Genomic DNA, 9,381 nt, shown 5'->3' on the forward strand with positions numbered 1-9,381 from the left:
CTTATCGGCCGTGTTTTGACATGATTTTGATGAAGTTTAAAGAAAATCAAGTAAAATTAAGAGGCTGATTTCAAAGCATTTTGAAAATGACACGCTTCCTGCTGCCAGTTGGTGGCGCTATAACTTTGACTCATAATAGTCACATTTATGGAATCGGCATCATACAACGAACAAACTGGTGAAGTTTCATCAGAATCAGGCAATGTGTGCAACAGTTATTAGACACTTTCTGTTTCTCATTTCTCGCCATAACTTTGTCGCCTTGCCACGGCCAAACCGTTCGAGATATCAAAAATCCCCTGGCAATTTAACATCCCCAATGTCTTGAGATCATGCTGACCGAGTTTGGTGACAATCCTTTGGAAATCCTGGGAGGAGTACATTAAATTCCAGAGCATGCGCTTTTTACACAGCCCTAAATATCTCACTTCCTGTTGCGTGGAGCCCATGACATAGAGTACAAAAGTTGTTCAGCTCGATGAGTTCTATATGTGTACCGAGTTTCATATCAGTACGTTCAAGTATGTGTGCACAGTACATCAAGTTTTCAAACTGTGTTCCAGGGGGCGCTGTAGAGGCCCTGAACCACGCCCGGGTCCCAGCCTAAAATATATAAATAATCTACCTCAATATATAAAAAAACGACTTTTGATCAGTTTAAACCATGCTTGTTAAATACAAGTAACAATTTATTTAAAATTTGGGAATGGTAAGATTGAGATAAAAAAGGCACTTATGCTCACCAGGGTTAATACTGATAAAATAAAATAAAACTGATATTAAGTCAAATATAAAAAGACTTATTTCAGTTAGCTGACAAGTCAATATATATAAGATGTATATCGTAATCTACCTCAAACTACTGCAATAAAAAATTTTAAAAAAGTGTAATATAAAAAGGTACTTATTTTATTTCATTTAGTTGACAAGGCTATATATATGTATCATAAACAAATAGAACTAACAAAAAAATACAAAAACATGACAAAATTACTAAAACATTAACATTAAAATTTAAAAAGAAAAATAATCTACCTCAAAATATTAACAAAATCTACTTTTGATCAGTTTAAACCATGCAACCAGGCTTAATACTAGTAACTTAATAATAAATAAAATAATAATAAAATACAATAAAAGTAGTAGAATTCAATAATTTCTTTAAAAATAAAAATCTAACTTTTGAACGACACTAAGTTATTTTTAACCCAGCCTAGCTACATGTAAAATGCAAACAGCATTTGAAATCTGATTTAAATATAGCGATAATATAATGCAATTTAACCACTGAATCTACCAAAAACCCACGCTAGTAATTCGTGACAGATGTCACAACCTTCGCTTGTCTTCACCTCACTGTGATGTGGCACTGCTGCCACTCGATGATTTTCGCTTCTCATTTGCATATGCATTTCCCAGCTTTTTGACGCACACCACTTGCGCCGCTCTGCTGTCAATCCCACAATCCCCGGCGCAAACCTGGCACCTACTTCTAATCGAGACTGAAGTGGAAACACCCGCTCACTCCATGCCAGTGGACGCGTATGCTCAGAGGGCAGTTCTGCACTGAGACATTGTAGAGGACACACGTGTGAGGCCTGTAGTAAACACAGATGTCACAGAGTCAAAGCCATTGTTTCTCTGATTTGGCACTTAACACCAGCATGATGATTTTAATTACTCCTGCATCTGCTTGGCTCTCTGGCTTTGGGGTATGTGTGGGCATGTGAAGGGAAATAAAAACATGGAGGGAAAAAACATCTAATTCCTATATTGGAACTCTGACACTGTTGTTAATGATCTATGGACAATATTTGAATGTCAAAATAGGAATTAGTCAAAATTAGCATGTTAACGCAGGCAATTTATTTTTCCAGGTTAATGGCGGTAAAAATTTAATGCCGTTAACACAGGGGGCTAAGGTTGGCCACCCCACTCACAACTGCTGCTTCTGTCTCTTTTTTTCTTGAGAAGAATTGTGTTTATTTAGAAGCAGAGCGTCCTTATGACCACATCAAACAGGAGGCTTTTCAGACACACACTCCACTTCGCCTCAGCGACAGGTGCTAGTCAAAGAAGCACGGAAACGGTACAGTGAACTGTGGTCAGATGAGATGCAGTCAGGCCACATGTCAGTAAAAACGAATTTCCCTGTCCCGTCAGCCATTATACTGTTTTTGTAGTAGGGCTGCACGATAAATCGAAATTAAATCACAATTAGGCAGAAGATGCGATTGATATGCATATCTTTCAGTGAAGCACGGTTCTGTGATCAGCAGTAAATCTTCATCCGAAAGCCAGAGAGTGCTCTCGCACAGAAACTACAAATATGCCCCGAAGAAGAAACCCAGCTGAATTTAGTGGAATAAACTAAAGGTTTAACTGCTTTCATTGATTCAACGTGACTAATAAACACACGACTCATGGCCGTAGCCAGCTATGAGGTCACCGAGGTCCGGAACTCGGGCATTTTTTTATATTCAAAAATAAAATGTCAAGCACTCTGAATGATTATTTAGCCGTTTAAACCACCTCATATGACATGAGTGTTTGCAATTCATGTTGCTGCGAGAAGCTAGCGCAGTGAACGGGGCTTGAGAGCGCGTTGAGTGAGAGCGCGGGTGCAGCCTCCGTTTGCTGCCAGATCCACCTATTATACGTGTTTTTTGACTTGTTTTTCCAATTTAGTGTGACACTTTGGGACGTTTATAAAGCGGAAAGTTGAACGTTAGTGTTAGTGATATATTAATCTTATTTACAAAACACAAGCTTTGAACTTATTTCGGATATCTTGCTTGTTTTCCGTAGCAATATCTGGCAACATTGTACATTCATAAAAAAAGCTTATAGACAATCTGTAACTTAATTGCTGACAGGAAGATACCACAATCGGTAAGACAAACGCAGTGATCATCATTAATATCTGAAAGAAATGTATAACACTATCAATAACAATAGCATAATACAAATCTGTTTGTTACAGAATGAAATAGGCTACTATGCCAAGTAACGTTAACGTTACTGGCCAGCAGGAAGACGTCTCACGTCGTTTTGAGTGGGTCGCGGAGTGTGCAGTCAAAGAAACAACAAACGTAAGTCTGTTTTTTCTGATGCTAGACTATTATTTTGAAAGACGTGCGTGAAATCGGTTGACTCTTCTATCAGTACCTGAGTAAAACGCTTTTTCCTCATTCAGTATCTACGGTCAAATGAGATGTTGTCAAGCTTTATGTCAGTGTCATTATTCTAACGTTATTTTTATAACTTGTTATAAAATAAAAATTCACTCACCTAAAAAAAAAAAAAAAAAAAAGAACTTTCCATGTAAAACATTACACTGAATAAAAAATCTTTCACAATCATCTACATTAGGGTTGCATCGATCCGATACTCTGGATCGGTATCGACGCCGATCCAAGCTTTTTGAATGGATCGGATATCGGTGATGCGTGACTGATCCAAATTTGATACCGTTACCAGAGTTTGATTAAATAAATAGCAAGAAATAAGTCTACTGTATAAAACTATAATAATTCATACAAGAACACAATTATTTTAAAACATTGCCTTAAAAATAAAATACATTTAAAATACGTTGCGCTGCTTACACAAGCATATGTGACGTGAGTGTGAGAGGCGAGTTCAGAGGGAACTTTCACATGCAAAGTCTACCTCAGCGCGGTAAACATGTCCCTGATTTGGAAATATTTTACTCTTGATACAGCAGCTAGTAGCAGTGCAAATTGTAATATTTGCAAAGCCAAAGTTTCAAGAGGTGGAAGTAGTGTTTCGAATTACAACACCACAAATTTAATCAAGCATCTTAAAGCATCACGCAAAAGAACACAAGGACTTCGCAAACCAAGTGACAGTTTTTAATACTTTCTTTGTAAATGCTTTATAAATGAGATATTGTTTAATACAGCAGTTAAATAAATAAGAAGTTATTATTAAATGACTTGCATTGTCTGACTATAACACTATTGCCTGATTTTGCTCTATTTCGTCGTCAAAAGTAGTCTGAAACAAGTCACAACTGAGCCGCTGCGCATCTCCACTCAAACACAGCGGTGTTTCGTTTATGAATGAACGTGCGTTTTTAAACGAATCTAGTGAAATGATTCAATTTCCCATTCAAACAGAGAGTCGCTTGCTCTATTCATGAATGAACCATCCGTTCGAACGAATCAAATGAATGAAATGATTCAGTAATTAAATCAGTGTCTTGCCGCCATCTGCTGGCAGATCTGTTCAGTTATTTATATCTGTAATATTTCTGTTTTCAAAATGTTATTTTCAAAACATTAATCTTAATATGAATTTATGAATTTGATTGCACTCATGCATGTATCTCTTTTTCCCCCCTTTTTTATCCAACAATGTGCAAGCAGATTTGGTATTTCTTTCTTTACCTCAAAGCAAATAAATCTTAATGACAAAGTGAATTGTATACATTCTTTAGTTTTGAAGGTAAAATACCCCCACTGATATCGGCCTGGTATCGGTATCGGCTGATAGTCAGAATTTTTGGTATCGGATCGGATCGGTTTTGAAAAAATTGTATCGTTGCATCCCTAATCTACATGTCTGTCTATTTTGAAGTTTAGGCTATATGTAGTGCATTTGTGGGTGTTTTTATAGCACAATTCTTAACACCTTACTTCGGACCTCACTAATTTTCAAACCCTGGTTACGGCCTTGACATGACTACAACAATATGTGGTTTATCTGAGTTTTTATTACTATAGTTTTCATTATAATAAAGTGCATTTATAATGCAATGCCTTTATCACTGCTTAGAATGCTATGAAATATACTGCGTGCCTTATTCTGTGTAAGAAGACACATCATCTCACAGAAAGATTTATTTCAAACACCTGACTGACATTATGAAGTGAGTTTGGAGTAAAAACATTTTTAAATGCGGTATTTTCATGCGCGTTCAGATTTAACGCCATTTACTACACAGCCGTTTGCATAGCTTCTCAGTGAAGAATGGTTCTGTCATTATCGCAAAATGATTTCTTAGATTAAACTGTCTGCGATAATAAACGCAATATAGCGTGGCTTGTCCGTGAACTGTGGTTCAGCGTAGTACATGCTGCTACATCTGAAAGCAGGTGCTGGAGATTTACTACTGATTACACAACTAGCTTTACTGACAAAATGCACATGAAAATTCACCTTCGATTAATAGTGCAGGCCTAGCTTGTAGCGTGTGCTTCACAATTGCACCCACAAATACGGCATATTTTATTTTAAAGCACAAATTAAACTTTGAGTATGCGTGTCAGATCCGTGTCACGTTCAGCTCTTAAAGTAATAGCAGCCAAATAACCTAATAATCCAGCTGCTGAGAAAAAAAGAAGAAATCAATCACTTTTGTGATTTTATTTAACTTATGTATATTTCCTACTTGCTGAAGGGCACAAGTAAACATGACATTTATTACAAGGGGTTTATGTGAAGATGTTATTTTTTTAAGTCTAATAAATGTCAAAATTGATAGCTCTCAATTATTCCGTAATGTTGAATGGTTAAAGTCAATGGTTAAACAATAGGAAAAAAGAACAATGTCCTAAAGGCGTCACTAATATTGGTATCTTCAGCCAGGTTTCCATCCATTGATTTTTTTGTGAGAATATATTTAGTGCTTCCAAATTCAAATCCAAAAAAAAAGTTGATGTAAATGCCATTTATCAATAAAATTTTCTATTTAACTTTAGCGCATAAATTCTATATTGATAGTTCAAATGTCACAAAAATTAGTTTGAAAACACTTTTTGTTGAGAAAAGGGGTTTTAACGCAAATAAATGTGGTGTCACATGACAGAATTAGCCTATAGTCAGGTAAAAGTCAAGGGTAATCGATTAGAACGATTATATGCCAAGACTGGACTTGTAGTTCATGAAGATCTTCATGCTGATCACATGAAAGTTGACAAGACTGCACTTTCCGCTGTAAAATCAGCTTATTATGCTAGTTTAATTGGGTCTGATCTGATGTGGGAAACACGAAATCCCTTTTTTCTGTGGTTAACACTATTTTAAAGCCACCTGATTCTTCTAACTTTCATATATACTCTACTGAGCTGTGTGAAGCATTCATGCTCTTTTTCCAATAAGAAATTGAACTCATTCATCAGCAGTTGGTTCCAGCTAACACTGACTGTAACATATTTCATTCTAGCACAGTGTCATCTTCGTTATCTTCTGTTTCTACTTTAAAAACTTCCAACAGTTGAGGAAATATGTTCCATTGTACAAAAATCTACATCTGCCATTACAGACTCACTTGGTTAAAGCTGCTTTACCTTTTCTTTCCTCTTTAATCAAAGACATCATGCATGCTTTACTTCTTTCTGGTACTGTCCCTACTGCATTTAAAACTGCAGTGATAACATCCACTCTCAAGAAACTGGGCACAGACTCAAAGAATTTTGATAATTATCATCCTGTTTCAAATCTGCTGTTTTTGTCAAAAATTCTTAAAAAGACAGTTGCTTCCCAGCTCCGATGTCATCTAATAGTTTACATGAGCAGTTCCAATTAGGGTTCCATCCCTATCACAGTGTTGAGACTGCATTTGTAAAGATATCCAATGATTTATTACTAGCTGCTGATTCTGGACTCTTATCAATAATTATACTTCTTGATCTTAGTGCAGCATTTGACACTGGTTCACACTCCATACTCTTAAGCAGACTGGAATCCATTGGAATTACTGGTATGGCTTTATGTTGGTTTTGGTCCTATCTTGCAGGCTGCATTCAATTTGTACAACTCAATTTGTACTCAACAGTTTAAATCAAAACCCACTTATGTTGTCACTGGTCTTCCATAGGACCTTTTCTGTTTTTTTATCTACCTTTTACCAATTGCCACCATTTTTAGGAAATTCATTGGAATGGTATTCATTTCCATTGTTATGCTGATGACACCTAACTTTATCTGTCTTATAAACCCTCCTCAAAGTTCCCTTCTTCTGCTCTTGTTGAGTGCCTTGCTGAATTAAAAACTTGGTTTTCAAGTAATTTTCTCAAAACTAAATAATAGTAAAACAGAAATTCTTCTCAGTTGGTACAAAAAGCACAATATATAAGTCAAATTGTCCTCTGTGATAATAGACAATTGCTCTGTTACTCTGTCTAATCAGGTAAAAATTTGGGTGTCATCTTCAATAAAATGCTGTCTTTTTAAGCTCATATTAACAGTGTTACTTGTTCTGCATTCTTTCACATTAGGAATATCAATCGTAGTAGCAGTACTGAAGAGTGCCTAACTGTGTGCTTAACTGCATGCCAGAGGCACTGACACGATCACTTGATTTTTTTCCCTCTTATAAAAGTGGAAACAACTTACAATACTCATTCTTTTGTGGTCATATAAGACTAAGACATTATTTGAAACTATTTTAAATATTTATTTTATTTGTGTACATTCAAACATTGTGATTTTGTAAAGTAAAGGAAACAAACAGGATGCTTTCTCAAGAGTGCATCACAAAAATAAAACTAAATTCTGCAGTTTTTTTTCTATCATTTTGCTAATTTATTAGTTATTTAGAAAGAAATATATATTTTGAATATAAGCCTACTTATTTATTTTACATATTTAGCTTAAAGGGGTCATCCGGTGCCACATGCACTTTTACAAGCTGTTTGAACTGAAATGTGTGTTGGGAGTGTGTGTACACAACCACCCTAGAATGACAAAGATCCACCCAGTAGTTTTCTTTTAATTTAGTAAAATAATTTGCCTCTTCTCATATCGAGCCGTTCTTAGATGCCTGTCGTTGTGGTGTAACACCGACAGAGGCCTCTCCTGCGACAGTTGATAGACAGCAGTGTTTTAGCATAGACCCGCCCTGAGTGAAGTAAACTGACAGCACTGAGGGAATGTGACCGCTGATCTATCTAAATGGGTTCATGTTTACACGAATCATTTCTCACCATACTGCTTTATAAACGAGGGTCAGTATAAAGTTTAGCTTTGTAAGTCTATAGATGGTTTAAAACAGTGTCTGTTAATGATTAGGATGTAACCTTAAGGCAATACCTGCTAAAGTGTTTACAGCCCGCAACTGCACATGAGTAAAGACTATAACACTCACATTTATGTATTTCAAAGGACGGGGTAAGTTATGTTAACCGATGACTTTTTTGCTCTTGTTCAATCAGCTATGCCTCAGTAAACACACCGCGTTCGTCTCTTTACCACAGTAAACACAGTAAACACATCGCGTTCTTCTCTTTACCACAGTAAACACAGTAAACACATACGCGTTCGTATCTCTAAGTACTCTACCCTGCCAGTATGTTACATATAAAAATAAATCAAAGTGACATTAAGTTTACTAACCATTCAGACACGTCCAGTATAAGCCGTAATTGCCGAACTTCTTTGCGGGTGTCATCTTGTTTCTGTTCCAACTCCGGTTTTTTAATTAAATTTTAAATGGATGGAGTTGTACAATGTCTTTAAAGCCCCCCAAGTGCCATTTTCCCCCAAACTATACAACTATATCCCCAACTGTTGTCTAGGCAACACCCTGTGTGCTATGTAATGACACGCCCCACAGAACTGAAGGGCGGGGTGAGCAGAGGTTCATAAAATTTAAAGGGCCAGGTACTGATATCGCTTGCTGAGAACAGAGGCATTTTTTACCAGGTAAAATTAGTGTTTTTTTTTTTTACACTACCATAGAGAATTTTTAATCAAAGTATATTACAAACTTTTCATTTGGACCTAAAGCATCATATTAACTTGTGGAAAATGGGCATTGGATGACCCCTTTAATTTTGTTTTTCTCCGTTTGCAGAAGCGCTGCAGGTGCGTAATGTGGCCATGTGAATCCTCAGATTCTGTTGTTTATGCTATTTTTATGCGTATAAAATTAATCAATAAAAAAGAGAATATTTTTTACGCATATTCTCTGTCAATAACAAAACATTGGAAAAAACTGGATGTACACTTGGCTAGTGATGCTTGCCTTCAGTCATAAAAAATATGCCATTAAACCAATATTATTCTTTCATGAAACTCTAGATGGTGCAGGCTGATGGGTTATTAGTTATAAACTGATGATATTCACAGCCATAAACGACTTGATTGGTTCACGTCACATAGGCAGTTAATGAGTTTGCACCTTCACCTTTAAATGGCTGGTTGGCATTCACTTTTGCAGCGCGCTTCCAGAGTTCCTCTGAAACCCTCCACCTTCCCCAGCTCCACCTGTATAGATCTGCTACAGGTTGTTTTATATGCTATTTGTGCAGCAGCAGTATGTCTTAAATACTCACAGCACCGTATCGCCATATGCTTTGGCAGTAGCAAGTTCATGTACTTGCTTGCAGCAGCAGCAATAATCTACAACTACAG

This window comes from Garra rufa, chromosome 6 (genome assembly GCF_049309525.1).
Source record: "Garra rufa chromosome 6, GarRuf1.0, whole genome shotgun sequence".
NCBI classification, from domain to species: domain Eukaryota; kingdom Metazoa; phylum Chordata; class Actinopteri; order Cypriniformes; family Cyprinidae; genus Garra; species Garra rufa.